Here is an 18,299-nt window from a genome sequence, read left to right as displayed (position 1 = left end):
GATTGAAAGATTGGTTGGTTATCATCAGTAACTTTTAGCTTAAATGAAACTCCTCCCTGAGTAAGTGTTGGATAACACACAATAGTGGGAACGGTGGATTGAATGTTAAGCACGGGAACGGCCGTGAGGGTGGATTAAGGTGCCCTGAAGGGTTTGTCCAGGAACAGGAGAAGCCAGTGAGCCACATAACAATAATTAGAATTTTGAAACTCAGTTTTAGATTTGTAATGTGTGAAATTCGTGGCAGGGAAGTATATTCTGCCGAGAAAACCAGATCCTAAAATAGAAAAGTAAGAAAAAGGAAATCCATCTATTTGCCCCTGTAGCACTGGATCTTCACAGTCCCTGTGTTGTTTGTTGGTAAGATGGAGTCTGTGTGAGCTCTTTGTGGCAGAGACGGAGAAACAATCCTCTGACACACATCTGTGATCTACTTTTCTAAATTGAAAGAGCTAAATTTAATCAAATAAGCTTCGGGGGGGAATAAGCAACCACATGAGGCGATAAAATGCGCTGCCACAGCATCACAATCAACGGCAGAAGGCAGCAGCATCCAGATTATCATAACTGCACAAATAAAATGTCACTAAGAATCAAGTAATAACCTTAAAAAGATGCGCCATATTAACGCCTAACCCGATAAACTGAAGAAATGGATAGATCAAGGAGTGAAAGTGACAAAGAAGACTTTTTTCTTCTTGCACCCTTTCTTTTTATTTGTTTTCCAGACGAGGGAGCACAGTTTCTCACCACCAGATGAACGCTGTGATATGTGGCCAAGACAATCCGATTAGAACTGGATTTAGCGACAGAAACGCAATTAAAAGTTTAAAATGGATAGGGTATTTAAGAGGCGATAAGAGGCGGATCAGGTATACTTCAAAGCCTGCCCAGTGAGCGGTGTTCATTTGAATGAATTATTTCAAAGGGAGAATTGAAAACCGTGCAGTGCATTGAGAGAAGTGAAAGCCCCTCTGTAAAAAAAAAAAAGTCAGGTTTTCTCGGGGGTGTAAAATGTAGAGCGGTGCGCTTTGTAGTGCACTAATCTTTAACTCGATGAAATGTCTAATTAACCCACAAATAAATTGAACAACATTTTTAATTAATCTTTAAAAGTCACTGGGAATTGGTGAATGAATATGAGTTTCTGATCTGCACAGTGCCTGGGACTAGGAGTTATATGGATGAAAGCATATTTGTGCATCTGTTTTATAAGGGCTCAGTTAATAAAAGGCCCTTACAGTCTACATTTCATTTTGAATTTAACTTGAAAAGTGGTCGATTGACAGACCCCTCAGGCCTGTGCTAAACCTGTAAATTTGCCTCTGCATTCCTCTCCAACTATGCCCCGGGTTATTGAGAAACATCCATCGTACCTTTGGCGAGCCTTTATCCATTAAAAACCCCGCTACCGTGATCAACTTTCCCCCTTTCTTTAAGCATCTGTCCTTCGTGCGGTCCTGCTGTATGACCGTGCGTAAAGGTCCGTTCGGTAACGTTGGTGCGAGTCGGTGCCGATCAGCAGAGTGAACCCGGTGAGTCTACGGAACAGCATATCTGCCTGCATGGGTCCCCTCGGTTGTGTGGCTGCGCGTCCGTCCGCACCGCTGTCCGCACTTTTTTTTTTTTCTTTTTTAGTTTCCCAGCTCCCGGGCGCTTCACAAACGAAGCTCCTCCGCTTTAACTCAACGCCATCAGCAGCGCATGAGGAGCGAAGGAAGCGGCGGCAGGGCGATCGCAGCGCCCGCGTCTCTCCTTCCACACTGAGCCCGAACGGTGAGGACGCACTCACCGAAGTGTCCGCCGCGGGATCCGCCACGGGCCATGACGGCCAGCTGCGTCCGTCGGGTGCGCTGTTTAGAGGTGAGCTCAAACTTGCCTTTAGTGTGTATTCGCAGCTCAGACCCGGACTCCCTGCGAGTTGTTTTCTTAGATGGATTCAGTTGATAGTGCGACGTGTGTGCTCAGCACACCTCTCTCTCTCTCTACCTCTCCTTCTCTCTCACTCTCTCTCCCTCTCCTTCTCTCTCTCACCCGTCCTGTCCCTCCCCCTCCTCAGAATAAAGAATGCATCTCCTCCAGCGGCTCCGTGATGGCTTTAAGCCACAGAGCCTCCCTGCTGCCCTCACACTGCAGAAAATAGTTTGTCTCTCAACACATTTCATCCCTACATGCTATTTTCCTGGCCCACCTTACCCCACGACATGTCTGCGCTCCCATTTGCATTTTAATCAGCAAATCCAGGGATTTGGCTTTAAGTCACATTCTCAATATAAAATCACTACAGGCCAGATTCCTTTATCGTCCCTAGAGTTATTTACAGTGTGACTGGGTCCTTGGGGCCACAGAGTGTCTCGGAAAGGCCTTATTGAGCTATAGTGTTATTGGGAAAGATTCGGGCCAACTGTAAGACTCTTTATGAGCACCAGTCCCTGGTCTATTCGGACGTTTTTATTTAATTACAGTTGTTAATTAGCCCCGAGTGAAAAGCAGCGTCTGAGTGATCTGAAGCTCGCTCACAGCCACAGTAATCTCATAGCTCCTTCACTGATTCAGCAGGGCGCACATTCACGCGCACACACAAGTGCCCAGATCCAGGCCTCACTGTGCGCGCGCGCGCTCGTTCTTTAACGCCACCAAAAACAAGCACGCGCATCCATAAAGGCGCCATTTCCATTGAGTTTAGCTGCTCTGAGTGTTTTGTTTCTCCTTCTCCCCTTTTTCTTCAGAAAGTGAATTTCCTAAGGAATATGCCACAGTTCAGTTGACCTACACTGTTACACTGAGAGAAGTAAGTTATCTTAATAGTGCCCTTAATGTTCCCTAATCTACCAGTCATTAATAAATTACTCTAACCTCATCTTTAGCTTGTCTTACTAGCTTCTAGTATTAGACTACCACTGTAGTTGACTGTTCAGGCTCAGGAAGATATTCCACCATCCATCATCTATACCCGCTTATCCCTATTTAGGGTCACAGGGATCTGCTGGAGCCTATCCCAGCTCTCTTTGGGTGAAAGGCAGGGGTACACCCTGGACAGGTCACCAGTCCATCACAGGGCCACATAGAGACAAACAACCTCACACACTCACACTCACTCCTATGGGCAATTTAGAGTCACCAATCAACCTGACATACATGTTTTTGGACTGTGGGAGGAAACCAGAGTACCTGGAGAAAACCCACACAAGCACAGGGAGAACATGCAAACTCCACACAGAAAGGTCCCTGCTGGGTTATGAACCATGAACCTTCTTGCTGTGAGGCAACAGTGCTAATCACTAAGCCACTGTGCTGCTAGGAAAATATTCCTTTTTCCAAAAATATGTGCATGCTTACCAGGGCCCTGCGGAAGAAGCATACGCTAAAACGAAAAAGTAAACCAAACTATTAAAATCTCCCATCATCGATCACATTCATTATATTAAACAGCAGCAAACACCCAGAAATAATTAACCTGGAGCAACTCAGATTTCTACACATTTTGTTTACATGATTCTGAAAAAAGAAAGAACATGTTTTTTAAAAATGCATTTATTGTAGTGAAAATGCCTCCAACATTAGTATTCTGTGGCTGATGTTACAAAGCTAGAGTAACTAGCTTCCACATGCTTGACAGTTTTCACTCTGAATAAAATACACACTTAACAACACAAATGACCTTCCCACATGTGAAATGTTTAAAAAGGAACAGGCAACATTATGTGGGTTTGTTGCAAAAGGGGAAAAAAGTTATGGCTACACAGGACTATGATGTAAGAGCGAGGAGACGTTAACAGAGCACGTCGCAGCCTTTATGTTAGTCAGCTGCTGTCATCCCAAGGCTTGAAGCTCCCACACAGTTTTATCATCTTGTGTTTGGAAAAAATGTGAATAGTGATATACCATTATAATTTATATTTCTTCATACAGTGAAGGAAAGATAAATTAATGATGAAAGAGGAGAATTCACATTTCAGTTTGACTTAAAAAATACTAAAACTGTCAAGTTCTGTGTTTTCCATGTTAGTTAATAGCCAAAGCCAGGGTCAGAAAGGCATACAAGATCCCCACGGGTCAGCAGGTGCACGTTTGCCTTTGATCTCTACCTACAGTTGCAAAATAGTATTAATGTACCTCCTTGACTTTTGGTGACCCACCTCAACATATATAACTTACGAAAAATTTCAAAATAAATCATGTGCACCCATTTAAAGCACGTTCGGAGCCGTACATAGCCTTTGCCATTGAAAATGTCAGGTCTACATGAGATGATCTGGTTGTTCTCTATGTTTTCTTTTCATGTTTAATTTCGGCTGCCACTCTCCTGAGATGGACGGCTGTTGTGAGGCTTAGTCCACAACATTTAATTCCTTCATAAATCAAGCTTCTGGCCACCGCATGAATTACTGATGAGTGAATTTATAGGAAACAGCCTATTTTTATTTTCTCTTTGATGGACATGTTTTGCAGTAGCGTGCTACATCCCTGGTTGGTGCAGCATTATGGAATGTCTTTTTCTGGCACAGAAATGAGGATAAAATGACAGACACTTACATGAATGCAAGACAGGCCTAAGCCATCATCCAACATGTTGATTTTATTGTGTTCATTGTTGTCAAGCAAAATATCCGCGCAGAAGTTGTATGTATAATAGCCTGAAGATACTGAATGCATTATATCTTCTGCACTGCTGTCATATTTGGTGATAAAATACTGTACACATTTAAGGGGTATAGTTGTTCAGATGCATAGAAGTATTTTTGACTGCACCTTCTCTTGAATCTCATAAGTGGAAATCCCCTTTCTGTGCCTTGCCCTGCAATGTTCCCAGAGTTTTTGGTGTGGCATATTTACTCTGCATGCTTGTGTACCTTGATAACACTGCAGATACACATGACCCCAGAGCACATCAAAGCCTCCTCTGTCCATCTGCTCCTGTTCAGGCCCCAAACGGTGTTAAAGGAGGTAGAGGGGGAAAAAAAAAGTCCACTTAGATATGCAGATATGTTTATCCCTTGGTTATATTCACCCCAGTCTCTAGAGACATCATTAGCTTATCACATTTCTCCCTGCATGAATTTACATCTGGTCACTGAAAGGCACTTCAAAGACAACAACAGCAGTGTTTAAAAACCTATTGGCAATACCTTTGAAAGAACTGTGGGAGACCACGGTTCTTTATAATATTACAAATTGTCAAAGGCTTGATATAATCAGGCCGTTGCTCACAATTTCAGGGGCTTCAAGAAAAATATGCTGATTATGTTTAGAGTGGGCGATCAAACCATTCATTAATTTCTAAGGCGATGTAATTATATTCCCCCCCATAGCATACGGTATATTTTACTCAAGGACTGAGCTGAGAGGAGACAAGGGAAACAGAGGAATGCATCAACACATGAGCCCCCCCCGACCAAATTTCACTTTTTCCCCTACTGTCAGACTTTTTTTATTGGTAGGTCTCTGGGCAAACATATGATTGACAGACTTTGAAAATACAATATACTGTAGATACTGCACACAGCCAACTCAAAATACACTGTAAGAGGTCACGGTATCTCCAAGATGATGAAATGTAGCCCTCTAATTACATGGCAGCGTTAGTGTAAACAACATTTCCCTTCCTACCTTCTATCCTAGTTGAGCAAATTTCCCCTCATATGTCCTGTAAGAAAACCCAATACAGCGCTGCTTCATCTGAGCCTTCCCAATGTTGTCTGGGCTGTTATAGATGTGGCATTTAAAATGTATAAAAGATTTATTTGTAAGGCTTTAGGTTGCTTTTATATTAGGAGTGAAATGGTCTGTTGAGCTGTCAAAAGGCTGACAAAGCTCAATCAGGGTCATTTCATGAGTAAAAGTGAAGGCAGCAAGCTCTCACATGAGCATGTGAATTATAGGGGAGGCAAAGTGAATGCAGGGTCCTGACTGAATGCTGCCCTGTGCTAATGCCAGGCTGTAAAAATACTGACTTAACAACAAGCAAGCCCCTGTAGTTCTGCTGAGGGAGGGCTGGGGGAGAGAGAGATGCTGAGTGAGAGGAGATCAGAGGGGGAACATAATGGGGGGAAAAGAGCGAGAAAAAGGGTGGGGATATTTGACATTTCTCAAAAAAGAACAGGAGGAGAGGATTTTGGATTACTGCTCTCTTTGATATGTGGCTTGCCATGTCATCATTGTCCTTCTGAGATTTAACAGTTTAGACAGCTGCTTAGCAGTGTATAATTGTTAAGATAAATGGTGGCCATTTTGTGCTGACATGTGACTTTGGTGACTTATGGTCAAATTTATAAGGTTCACATTTGTGACCTGACTTAAATGCTTTAAGAACATGTAGGTGGATTGCCATGAAATTCGGTACACCCATCCATGTCACACTCAGAATGAATGATAATAACTTTGGTGACAGCCTTATTTTTTAATCTAGCACTAGTATCAGGTAAAAATTATAATTTGATCAACACAGTAATGTTAGCGCTAAACACAATCTTGTTTCTAATCCGAACAAATGTGGTCTCCCCTTGTTGATTTGTACAATGTGAATCAAAATCCTTAAATAACATTGTTATATTTGTGTGTATTGATGTTTCCCTCCAATGCCTTGATATTTTGCTTGTGCATCACAAAAAAGAAGAACGTTGATACGTTAGAATACTCTGAGGAATTGGGGAAGTGGGAAAAGTTGTTAAACAATGTTTTGGAGGCAAAAGCTGACACTTAGCTCTGTGTGTTTCAAACACAGGGCATTAGCGGCAGAAAGTGTTGCGAGGTCAAGTGCTGTCATTTAAACTTTCACTCATCTGTACTTCCACTTCATTCAAGTCATTTCCAAGGGTGACGTTTGACACTTTCTTGGGTAAAGCTATGTGTTCTGTATTCTGCATGTGCTATGTGGTTGAAAATAAAAGCAAAAGAAAGTGTCTTTCCAAGCATGATTGTTCAAAACAGAAGTCCTTAACATTTGCATTTCAAACACAAATAAACAAATGTTTCCTTCTGTGTAATTATACAACAGGCTAGAAAGCAGTCCTTGAATTTTACATTCTGCTGCCTTATCTCTGAAATCTCTTGTTTAATTACCACTGATATGTGGAACTAAACATTTTCAGCTTAACCTTCACTGAAGCCTTTCCTGGAAACAGCAGTGTGTCAACATATGGTGAGATATTTATAAGAAAAAGATACAACACAAGGTTGAAAAAGTACTTCTTTTATGATTGTTTTTAGAATTTAAGTGTGCATCTTCTGAGCACTTGACAAGTTCTAGATTTTCACCTTAATTAGTAAAAATCCTTATGCACGACGTTGGGTAACTACACGGCTAAATTAGGAGCAATGTTTCTCTCACTTCTTAAAAACAGCCATGGTGTTTAGAGGTAAAAGGACCTGTGGGGGCGCAACTTGCAACAGCTCAACAGAGAAAGAACAGGAGAAAAATAGACAGATGCCAGGAAGGAGCAGGTCTTCAGGTCACGCGAAAGATGGGCCTGATCCCACCTCCAATCCCTGCAGCTTTTCTTTTGTTTGAAGTCACATCTGGGCTAAATTTCCCCCTCTGACTTGAGCAAAGAGGAAGTCTTCTGGGTGGGTGGAGGGGGGCTCAGGGCCGCTCCTACCTCCCAGGCTAAACAGCATAAATACTGTAGATCCATGAGTCACTGAACCAGGGATTGAGCAAACAGATATATCTAGACCCTGACTGAGTGCTCTTCACTGTGGATCCATGATGAGCATGACATGTGAGACGTGAGCAAAGGTCTGTTTAGACTACTGTGTTAAAATAGAAGCCACAGATAGGACAATAACCAGTATCTAAAAATAATCACAGTACCTCACAAAGATCATGATATCCTTCTTGTTAAATATTGTGGAGAAGTCTTAAACTTATACATTGCTGCCCAGCAAAAAAAAAAAATGATTTGATTTTTTTTCTGAATAAACTTTAGTTTAGTGGTTGGCAACCTAAGGTTAGAGATCCCCACAAGGGGTCATGAGATGAATGTAATAGGTCACGACCTCCTGATTAGGAAATAAGAAAAAAACAAAAAGAACTTTTGCTACACCAAAACAAATGTATTTTTCTTGCATGAAAAATGATCTTCTTCGTGCCTTTGATGTGCTCTGGGGTCACTGCTTCTTCAGGCCTCAACATTTTCACAATCAACCATGTAAAAAAAGAAAATCAATCTCATACATATGGAAGTAAACATTACTTAGTAAACCAAAAAGTTTGGAAAGTACTGTTCTGAGTAAGTACACAGAATTGCACATGTTTTAAATAAGGTAAAAATGTTTGGACAAGGCAAGCGTGAAATATGAAATGGCTATTAAAATCTGTTTTGCAAAACGATTATCCCAATTATTTTGGCCAATTTAATCGAGGGTTTAATGTCATGTATTGTTTATTTCTTCTTCTTTTTTTTCTCTGTTTGCTTTCTAAGAATATTCAACTGTAATAAAAATAAAAGCTTTTAAAGATGTTTTCACATAACCCGGTGCTTCATAGACAAAATAATCACAGGTAAAGGGAAATGAGAGAAAAGAGCAATGAAAAACATTTGTTTACTAAAGAATCCTGAATTATTAATACTAAAACATTTCAAAGAGTTTAAAAAATCTGTTATCCTTTCCAATAAATACAAAATACAGAGTTTGATGCTATGCTGAAGAATTATGTCCAAACCCTGCAGTGCTTTGTCTGACTGGTGACCACCTTGATCTGATCAGGCTCTTACAGCTGTGGACAGCTGTTTTAAGGCTCTGCCTCTGCTTGAATGACAATCTGTGTTTATCTTTGGCTTTCCCCTCCAACTAATTAACTAAGCCCTGAAACACCAAAAACACCACAGCCCCTGAACCCTTTTCTTCTCTGACAGCTTGTCCCAGCAGCAGATTTATTATTGCACGATTTCAAATTAGTGCTGGGTGGAAAATGTCTCACAACAATTTACACTCACATGACCTGAGACACTAATTAATTACTATATAGTAAGATAAATATACTGCAAATATGTGGCTTCATATGGCCAGATAGAACTGTTGAACGTTGCTTATTTATCCTAACAAGAAATAAAGTTAAAAGAGACAATTATTTTAATCATTTTTTAATTTAGCAAGTTAGATTATCCAAAACAGACACACACGCACTCTTGGGATGAGGCATGGAGGTTGTTCTTCATTTTCATTCTACGTCTGTGTCTTTGCTTTCAGATTAAATACTATGCCAATCTTTATTCCTCGTGGAAAGCTTTAATTGCCTGGGAAGCAAAGAGACATTTTAGCATGTGGTACCTTTGAAAGCCTACATTCTAGTGCATGTTCTAAAGGGTTTATCTATCTATTTCAGCCCTCCCCCCTTGTCTTTTCACTGTGAACAATCCCCCCTGTGCATCAAGCAGGAATTTGGATAAATCCAGATTACATCAGAAGCCAGGTGAAACAGCTCCCAAAACAGACAGCTAAAATTATAATTATGCTGTCAGACACCGCTAAACTACAGAGTTTAATCCTTTGCCATACTGATGCCATTGCTTGTCTTTTCCTATCAAGTGTTGTAATTTAATATTCTTATCCTGTGCCTTAATATACATATCTTTCCTCTGGTTAATTCATCATCATCATCATCATTTTTCCGGTTATTTATTCTCCTAACAATCACAGCAGTTGCCTCAGAAAGCTTTACTGCAACTTAATGCTTTATGGTATTAAAGCCTGGAATGTGTTCATTTGATCTTATTTTGGAATATTGCTCACGAGTTGAGCACTCCTCCCAAACACAAGCCCTGGGGCTTTGCAGATGCAGATGAGGTAGCTTGTTTTTTTTTCCTTTTTCTCCAATCACGTGTTAACGGTGGTAGTACTTTATCGTTTGTATGTAAGGTCCTCCAGTGCTGCTTACCGTTTCATGAAAAACATAAATGAGCTTTTGCTAAATAGCATTTTTGCCCCATATGGTTTTGCTGAGGCAGTAGCCCCCTTTAAAACAATCTGCGGTTCCATCTGGTCACTGTGGTTTTTGCCCCTCGCCACTTTGTCCTCCCCCCTTTGCTTTCGCTCATTGCTGCAGTGTGCCGGCCCAGTTTGTGAACATTCTCACAAAACATCCTCAGGGTGTCTCTAGGTGGACGCCTACGTGAGAGTTATCGCTTCTCTCAGACTGCTTCAGGGACGCTTGATGAATCAGAGCACCTTGTTCAGGCTTTACTGGCCTCGTCTTTACACTCTATGAAGAAGGAGAACAAAAAGGCTCAGAGGAAGAGAGACATTCAGAGAAGCAGAGGAGGGAAAAGTTAAGGGGATGAGTTTGGTGTAAGCAATAATGTAAGGTGTACCGATTCAGAGGGATCTGTTTTCATTACTAATCCCTCACCGACTAGCAGATCACTCTTCCTCTCTCGTTTAGGTGGCATGGGGCCCAACCCTGGCGCCTGCCACCCTGCCCAGATTAATTGAAGCATGCTGTTGGAAATGAATCACATATGGCTAATATCTCACAATTTTCCCCTCTCTACTGCACGCTAGCATCACCTATCCTCCTTGTTCGTTTTCTATTTTTGGAACAGATGACTTCAATCATGCCTCTCTCCTTGTATTTTTTTAAGGAACTACTTCTCAATGAAAAAAAATAAAGAGACAAGAAGCCTGGTGGAAAAGGCAACCAAGGTCAGGTGTTCATCGGTTTGAGTTCACTGTAAAATTCATGACTTTCCCTTTTGGTTTTTCATTTGTCTCTTTCCACAGTCCACTCTTTGCTCTTAACTTGGCACAAAGCAGATTAATTGCGCTGTCGTACAAAAGGTAGAAATAAGCCAGTGCACCTGTCCCTGATGCCACCTAGCATTAAGATGAATGCGTCATAGCTTTGGTCTTTATTAGTTATTTATAAGGCCCACTGCCCAGAATAACAGCACTAAAAGAAGGCGACAGAGTGAGCAGTTGCTGAAGGTGTTTTTGGCATGAACACCCAAGAACAAGTAATGTACCAGAGCGATAAATGTTGACCAAAGTGACATCTACAACAGTGCTTATGCTGGGCAGCTCGATCAGGTTATCATGTCAACGCAGCATCATACATCGTCCAACAGAAGAAGTAACATGGATGAGAGTCTTTCTTTGTCTTCATAAATCTTGACATAGCTTGTTATAATCCTTGAATGGTCCCACACAGAAATCAGATGTGGACCACCAAACCACTACTACCAACTGTACAAACATACAACTTGACGGGTAATAATAATATAAGTATTATTACTTTAATAACAAAAGCAAACTTTCTGGGATTTTTTTGAATGGACTCATTCACCATGTCAACATGCTAGTATGTTCACAATGACAATACTAATGCATGGTGGCATTGCTTAAAATAAAGTTCAGGCTGATGGGAATTTGAGTCATTTCACAGTTGCAAATTCACATTTTGTCCTGAAGAAACATCACTGACCACTAAATTCATCCTTAGGGGACCACATTTGTCTATCGTGTCTGTACCAGATTTTGTACATAATAATTCCTACAGTTGCTGCGATACTTCACTGAAAGCCACAAATTCTAGCCTTATGGTGGCACAGGAATTCAAAAAGTGAAGGCCATAAGCTCATATTCAGTACTGACTCAAGATGTCTGATAGCTAACAAGAACACTGCATTTCACAAAGCCACAGTGTCCTGTCGGTCCCCTCTTATCATCAAAGTGATCACAGTGTATTCACTAACTTGGCAGAGCCCCTGATTGCATAGTAGAAATCCAAGTGGTAGATCTGTCAGGTTTAATATTAATATTATGCGGTTTGCCCATGGGGACAATTTCATAGACCAAACCCCTTCCATGTTTGAACACTTTTGGATTTGTCACTTTGAATTTACTTTTAAGAGGTAAAGCTTTTAAACAATCGGAATAATGGAAAGCAAGCTTTGGTGGTAACACCACTGTGATCAAAGCCATCTGGAAAATAAAGTCCTTGCTTGTCTTTAAAAGTGCGTTTATGCTCTTTCAAATCCCAGTTCTTGAATTTCCACATTACATCTTGCGTTAAGGGGGTGAGTTAGTAAAATCAGCCCATGTAAATGTTCTCTGATTGCACTTCAAATGATTTGAAAATGAAGAGGTTAAATTTAGACGCAGTAAACTAAACTCCTGTCTGTCACTCAAGTTGAACTTATCCCCAAACACCATCACATTTCTTGATCTGTCTACAAAACCAGATGTTAACAACATGGTTCTTTATGAATGTATCCTCATGTGCAGTGGCCTCACATTTGAATGCGGGGCTGTTTTTTATTAAATACAATCTTGATGTATATAATTCCTACCCTAAATGCTATGTTTCAGCACCCAGCGTGCACTGCCTACATGCATTTGTTACATCAAACCACTTTTGACCCACTGTTGGGATTAAATGCATGGTTCTGCACAAATGTACTGTGATAGTTCTCGCTGTCAGAGGATGAGTGTGCAAACTGGCTCTGAAGCTTACACCCAGCATTTATAGTGATCCACAATAGTTAAAGCGATAAGGCAGAGCATGCACACGCTGGAACAGTGGGGTTTGTAGGTGCTTATTCTGCACACTGAACCTCTTTGTTCTCTCACTGACCTTCATCCAGACACTTTTATTTGGCAACAAGGTGTGCCCCGCAACAGCCAATTGCAGCTGATGTCCCTATGCAGCCGCCAGGGGTGGTGATTACGACTGTCATAAAATAGCTTTGGCTCAATCTCCCCAGTGTATAAGTGTATGAGAGGGGGAAAACAATAGCTGGCACATGTGCAAAAAACAAAGAAAACCAAAGGAATGGCAAAAATTCTCTATCCTGTTATTTACTACTGTTAAGCGCTAGCAGGTATTTCTCATGACTATCTGCTTTCCCCTGGGTATCAGGTATCTTTAGGGAGAGTCTTGAAATGCCTCAGAGAGGTAGTTGGAATGTGGAGGCTGCACATGGAAGCATTTTAGACGACTGCAGAGCAGGCGCCCACTAGAGAGATGTAAGACGAAACATTGCTCAATGTCCTTTTCAATGTATCTCTTGGAAAGAGAGTGTTAACACATGTTTTGTTCCCGGGCTATCTGGCCTTGTGTGTTGTCTGGGGTTGCAGAATAGTAACTGCCATGTCATAGCAGGGGTTGCACAGAAATACGCCCCTGGGACTTCAGCACTGGCTCAGGTCCAGCTCTACTGATACGTTAACAAGAAGAACTTGTTCTTATCAATGGGGTGCTTTATTCCTGCTGTACACACACACACACACACACACACACACACACACACACACAGAAATATCAACACAGACACACAGACTAGTGACAGATACAGAAATGCAAACATCAAAGATTCCAGTAAACTCACACGTCTACACACAATTGACTAATGCACACACACTCACTGACCAACAGGCTCACAGACAAACAGACAGACAGACACATAAACTGGGCCTGGAGACCAATAAACATACAGATGGACTGAAACACACATACAGCCTACAGGCATGAAAGCAGTGCTGACATCAGGAATGACCCCCAGATCCTCATTGCAACACCTCTCTCTCTCGCGCGCACACACACACATTCAAACACACACACACACGCACACACACACACAAACATATTTTCATTCCTCATGGGGACTTTACACTGATTTACATTCTTTTCCTGGAGGTGTAACCTAATCTTAACCATAACTACTATCTACCTAACCCTAACCCTCACCCCAACCTTAACATTTCACTAATATTACACCAAGTTTATCACCATAAAATTCAATGATCTACATGGTGGGGACCAGATGCTGGTTATGCATGTAATGGCCGAGTCCCCACAGTGTCAGTGTGAAAGTAGGTTTGGGCTCCCATAGTGTGAGTAATACCAGGTGCACAAACAAACACACACACACATACACATGGGAGGGACTAACAAGATGATGCCCACAGAAGCAAAAAGAAGAAAACAGCATCTGCCCTAAGAATTGAAGGAGTGCACTAAGTGTTCATGTGCACAAAATTGAGTCTAAAATGAGACGGATCCATGTTTGCCTTTTGATCTCAAAGCTGTTATCAATAATAACACAAGACTTATTGTCAGTAGTATTGATATCCCCGGTTTTTGCAGATGAAATCACAAAGAATGGACCAGGCCAGTGTAACAAGCTTTAAACATAATATTTCCACCCTGTACAGTTATTATATGGTCAAAATTAACACATAAGATTTGTAACTAGTTATGTTTTACAAAAACAAAATGAAAAAAAAAAGTCACTAAAGGGGTCTTAAAAGTCACCAAATAATGAGAAAATCGCTAAGATGGCAATGCTGGCTGCTGCTAGAAACAAGGTTAATGAGAGCAGTGGGAAGAAACTGTAATGTTGCAGGCTGGAAAACCAAAGTAATGAGCTAAAAGATGCTGAAGGGTTCTGTGGAAGTGGAGGGGAACCGCAGAGTCAGGGGATAATTCTCTGTGGGTTAGTTACTATGAGTGACGCCTTTCACACCACATGTAGTCTGTCCATCCACTGTCAATGTAATTACATTGAGTAGCACAGTTTAAAGACTTCACGTCTGCTCACGTCTGTTTTAGTGTGATATTTGCATTGTCCGCAAAGAAATCACTGCCTTAAAAACTAAAGCTTGCAGGGAACAAAACTCTCCCACAGACTACAATAAAGGTCATAAAATGATTGACTATTTGCCATATACCTATATATATATATATATATATATATATATATATATATATATATATATATATATATATATATATATTATTTTTAGAAAGTAAACCCAAGAGCTGGGTAAATGCAGTTATGTTGCCAGTGTATAAAGGCAAACACAGAAGAAGGAAAAGGGGCTGAGAAAACATAAACTCGCTGATCGTAATGCTTGATAGGAGTAATAGGGGTGAAAGCAGGAGAGGACAGCTCTGTCACCTCCTTGGCTACTGCTCCCATTGACTCATGGGGTGAAGCAGAGCAGGCACAGTGCAGTGCCCAGCCAGCCCCTGTCCTGCTAATCTATCAACGTGGCCCACCTAAATGAAAAGGCTTTTTGACAGAATTTAATTACAGCTAAAGGTACTTGTCTCTCGCTATACGCTTTCTCTGTTTTTCCCCTCTTCCTTTCTTTGCTGCAGACCTCTCATGCTTCCACTGCAATTAGCCTGCTGCACACACACGCAGTGCAAACACAAGCGAACACACGTATACGTGTAAAACACAGCTCCCACTCTCAAGTTGTATCAAGGCCAAGTGCTACATTACTCACACTGTGTGTCACATAGCTAGCCAAAGAGTACAGGACAGTGTGGAGGCAAGGTGTTACACACTATTATTGCTGGGAAAAGTTTAAAAGCTCTGCCGTGTGCTTGCCACAGTGAGAAGTTTTCGCCGTTTTGTTCCTGCTTTTTTGACTTACATCAGAGTAGTCACAAGGTGCTGTTGTTTTTCAGAAAGCTGTTGAAAATAGCTTGCAGAACATAAAGCATACAGCCCTGATTAACACACTCCATCATTTTTAAACAACATGGATACAAGTATTGTTTTTTTTTTTTTTTCATTCAGCTCGTTATCGTGTTTAATGGGGACGATTTTCACTTCTTCCATTATGGAACAAACACTTTTACGATACATGTAGTTTCAGTACTGTTAATGAAGAGGTAAAACGAAACATAAAGTGGGAGGCAATTACACGCAGTTTCTGCATATTCCAGTTCCTGTTCTATTGTTTTGATATGCATGTGGGTTTGATTTGATTGCAAGTGCTGTAATTGGGGTATTATGGAGTCACATAAGGACAAAATATGTGTTACCGTGTTACTGTAAACGATGAGTTAAATAGGTGTTCACTGAAACAATATCAGAGCCTGGTTTCTGGGAGGTAGCAGAAGCGACAACCGTGCCTCTGTTTAACAACTTTAATTCATGCGTGGTCACTTGACACTGCAGATGAAAGATGATGTATAATATCAATGTCCACATTTATTTCCTCTGTGGGATTCAAGTAGAATGAGAGGCATTTTAAATGGATCGATAACACAAGTGCAGTACTCCACTTCTGGAAGAACATATAAATATATTAATAAAATAAAATAAACTTAAAAATATGCAATTTTATACTTCATTCAAGTGATATTTAATTAGGTTTAATATCATATTTTTATTCATTTCATTTATATGAAATATAAGGTTGCTGTTGACTAATTAGTAAAGTAAATGTGTTACCTTCTCACTAATGTATAATATATATAATAATAAGTATGTGTGAATGTTGTAACTTGCTCATCACTGGGCTATAAGAGCATGAATTCATTAGCATTACAGGAATGGAAATAATACTAGAGTTAATGTTATGTGAATCTGAGATTTCCAGTGTCAGTTACTTTCCTCTGATGTAATGTAGAATTGACCTAAGAAAAATCCAGTATTATATTTAATTTGAATTATCTGATGGGTATTTAAAGACTGAAGAGAAATGAAAGAAAAACATCCACCCATGGAACTGAGCTCAAATAATCATGTTTAATGTACTTTCATATCTGGCTAAAAATATGAAGCATTTTAATTTAATTTCCCAATCTATTATTATAGAATCTCATGGTTGGAGTACATTTCCTTCAGTCTGGATTCCAGCTGAATTTATTCTGCAGATACTGTAGCAGGTGGTGCCTTGTCATGGTCCTTCCGACATGTTTTTTTTAAATACACTTACGACTTTGTTACAAATCTATGAATAGTACCCGTTCAGAGTTGTATTGTGGGGCAAACTGTGCTGGGATTAAATACTATTACTGTATATAAGGCAGCTGATGTGGGTGTAAGTACATTTCCAGGCGAGTTCTCTTCTCCATAGTCATTTAAGGCTTTTATGAAGATAACTTGTCACTCCCCTAATGCCTGTAGTGCTTTAGGGAAAAACTCCCCAAACTTTATTCTCCCTTGAAACAGTTGGCGATCTCTTCAGCCGAGTCAGTAAATAGGAACACATAAGTTCTCCTCTCGCCCCCCTGCTCCCCCCCGCTCTGTGCATGATCCAATTTCAGTCCAGCGGAGGTGATCCTTCCTCGGGGCTCGTTCAGATGGAGGCCGCTACAGCGTTTACACAGTGGAGTGAGAATGAGGGATTTCTAATGACTCTGCACTCTGATAGTCTTCCAGTGGTGCCCAAGGCCTCTCGCCAAGGACCTTCCAACTCGACACAACTACTCATCAACCAATCACATAAATTCTAGAGTACAGGCAGAGTACTGGGGGCCTCTGAGTCCTGGAAGCCCGACCACGGCAAGTGTTAGCAGATGAAATCCATACTAGTTTGATTTCTTTCTCCTTTTATGGTCAGCTCATCTCTCTGAAAACTCAGATACCTTCAGTTTTTCATGACTATCAAGTTTATTTATTATTATTATTATTTATTTATTATTACTGTTTATGACTATTACTGAATTAATGTCTTGGGGAGCAATTTGAAAGAAAAATCTACCTTTTTTTTTTTTTTACCATGTACATGCAAATGTAGTCTATGAATAATCAGTGCAATGTCAAAAATATTAATGATCCCCTTAAACAGAATAATTAGTGGTGAAGCTGTCCTGCAGCGTTAACTGACCTCACAGCTTTCTCGTTTCTCTTTGCAGAAAAATAAAGCTTTAATTCTGAAAGGATCACCATGTTTTTTTTTAGTTTTCCTAGATTTACACATACAGGATTATTTTCTCTACATGTTCTGCATGTTTTCCATTTTACACCTACAGTGGCACTGCACAGATATGGAAATCTTCACTTTTTTGTAACGTTTCAATTTATAATATAAAACATTCCTCCCCCGATAGAACGGTTTTGTTGTTTATTCTTTAAATTAGCAGTGAGGTCAACAGAACAGGAGATTTCAGTGATTCATTTTGCAGATTGTTTTTTTCTAACTTTACTACTGTCTACTGTCTAAATTTCAAATGATGGTTGTTGTTGACAAATTTGATGGATTTTATTTTAATTTTTAAAAGAAACATTCTTGTTTTGTAATTTTTTTTTTACATTTCTGTCATATCTTTGAAGTTGAGCCTTTTACATTGCACTAACCCTTGAGATAACTTCAATCAATCACATCATCTTTCACCTTTTCTGGTTCTGCTTAATAGCTACTTTTTCCATTTCTAAAACCACTTTTAACTATTAATTATTATTCTAACTATTAATAAAATAATGAATTATTTTTATTACCAGTTAATCTACAAATTATTTTCCTGATTAATCACATTAAAGCATCAATAAAGCATCAGAAAACAGTAAAAAGTGACAAAAGTCACATATTCGCTGTGCTTGTTAGAAATGAACAGT

At 40.2% G+C, this 18,299-nt stretch overlaps 1 protein-coding gene across 4 annotated transcripts in view; it reads right to left on the bottom strand.

Moving 5' to 3' along the window:
* The window catches only part of flrt2 (fibronectin leucine rich transmembrane protein 2), a 53,229-nt gene that overhangs the window by 7,703 nt on the left and 27,227 nt on the right, over positions 1 to 18,299 (bottom strand). Inside the window, exon 1 of one of the 4 annotated variants that reach the window (XM_026318541.1) lies at positions 1,377 to 1,994. The exons of 2 other annotated variants lie outside the window; for them this stretch is intronic. The gene's annotated coding sequence lies outside the window, so the exon portion shown is untranslated. Of the gene's footprint in view, positions 1 to 1,376; positions 1,995 to 18,299 lie in introns of those variants that run through there. One more of the 4 variants, XM_026318544.1, reaches the window with a different exon arrangement.

Source organism: Mastacembelus armatus, chromosome 24, assembly GCF_900324485.2.
Source record: "Mastacembelus armatus chromosome 24, fMasArm1.2, whole genome shotgun sequence".
Taxonomy (NCBI): Eukaryota; Metazoa; Chordata; class Actinopteri; order Synbranchiformes; family Mastacembelidae; genus Mastacembelus; species Mastacembelus armatus.
The sequence above is the reverse complement of the archived record's forward strand: the minus strand, read 5'-3'. Positions and strand labels throughout refer to the sequence as shown.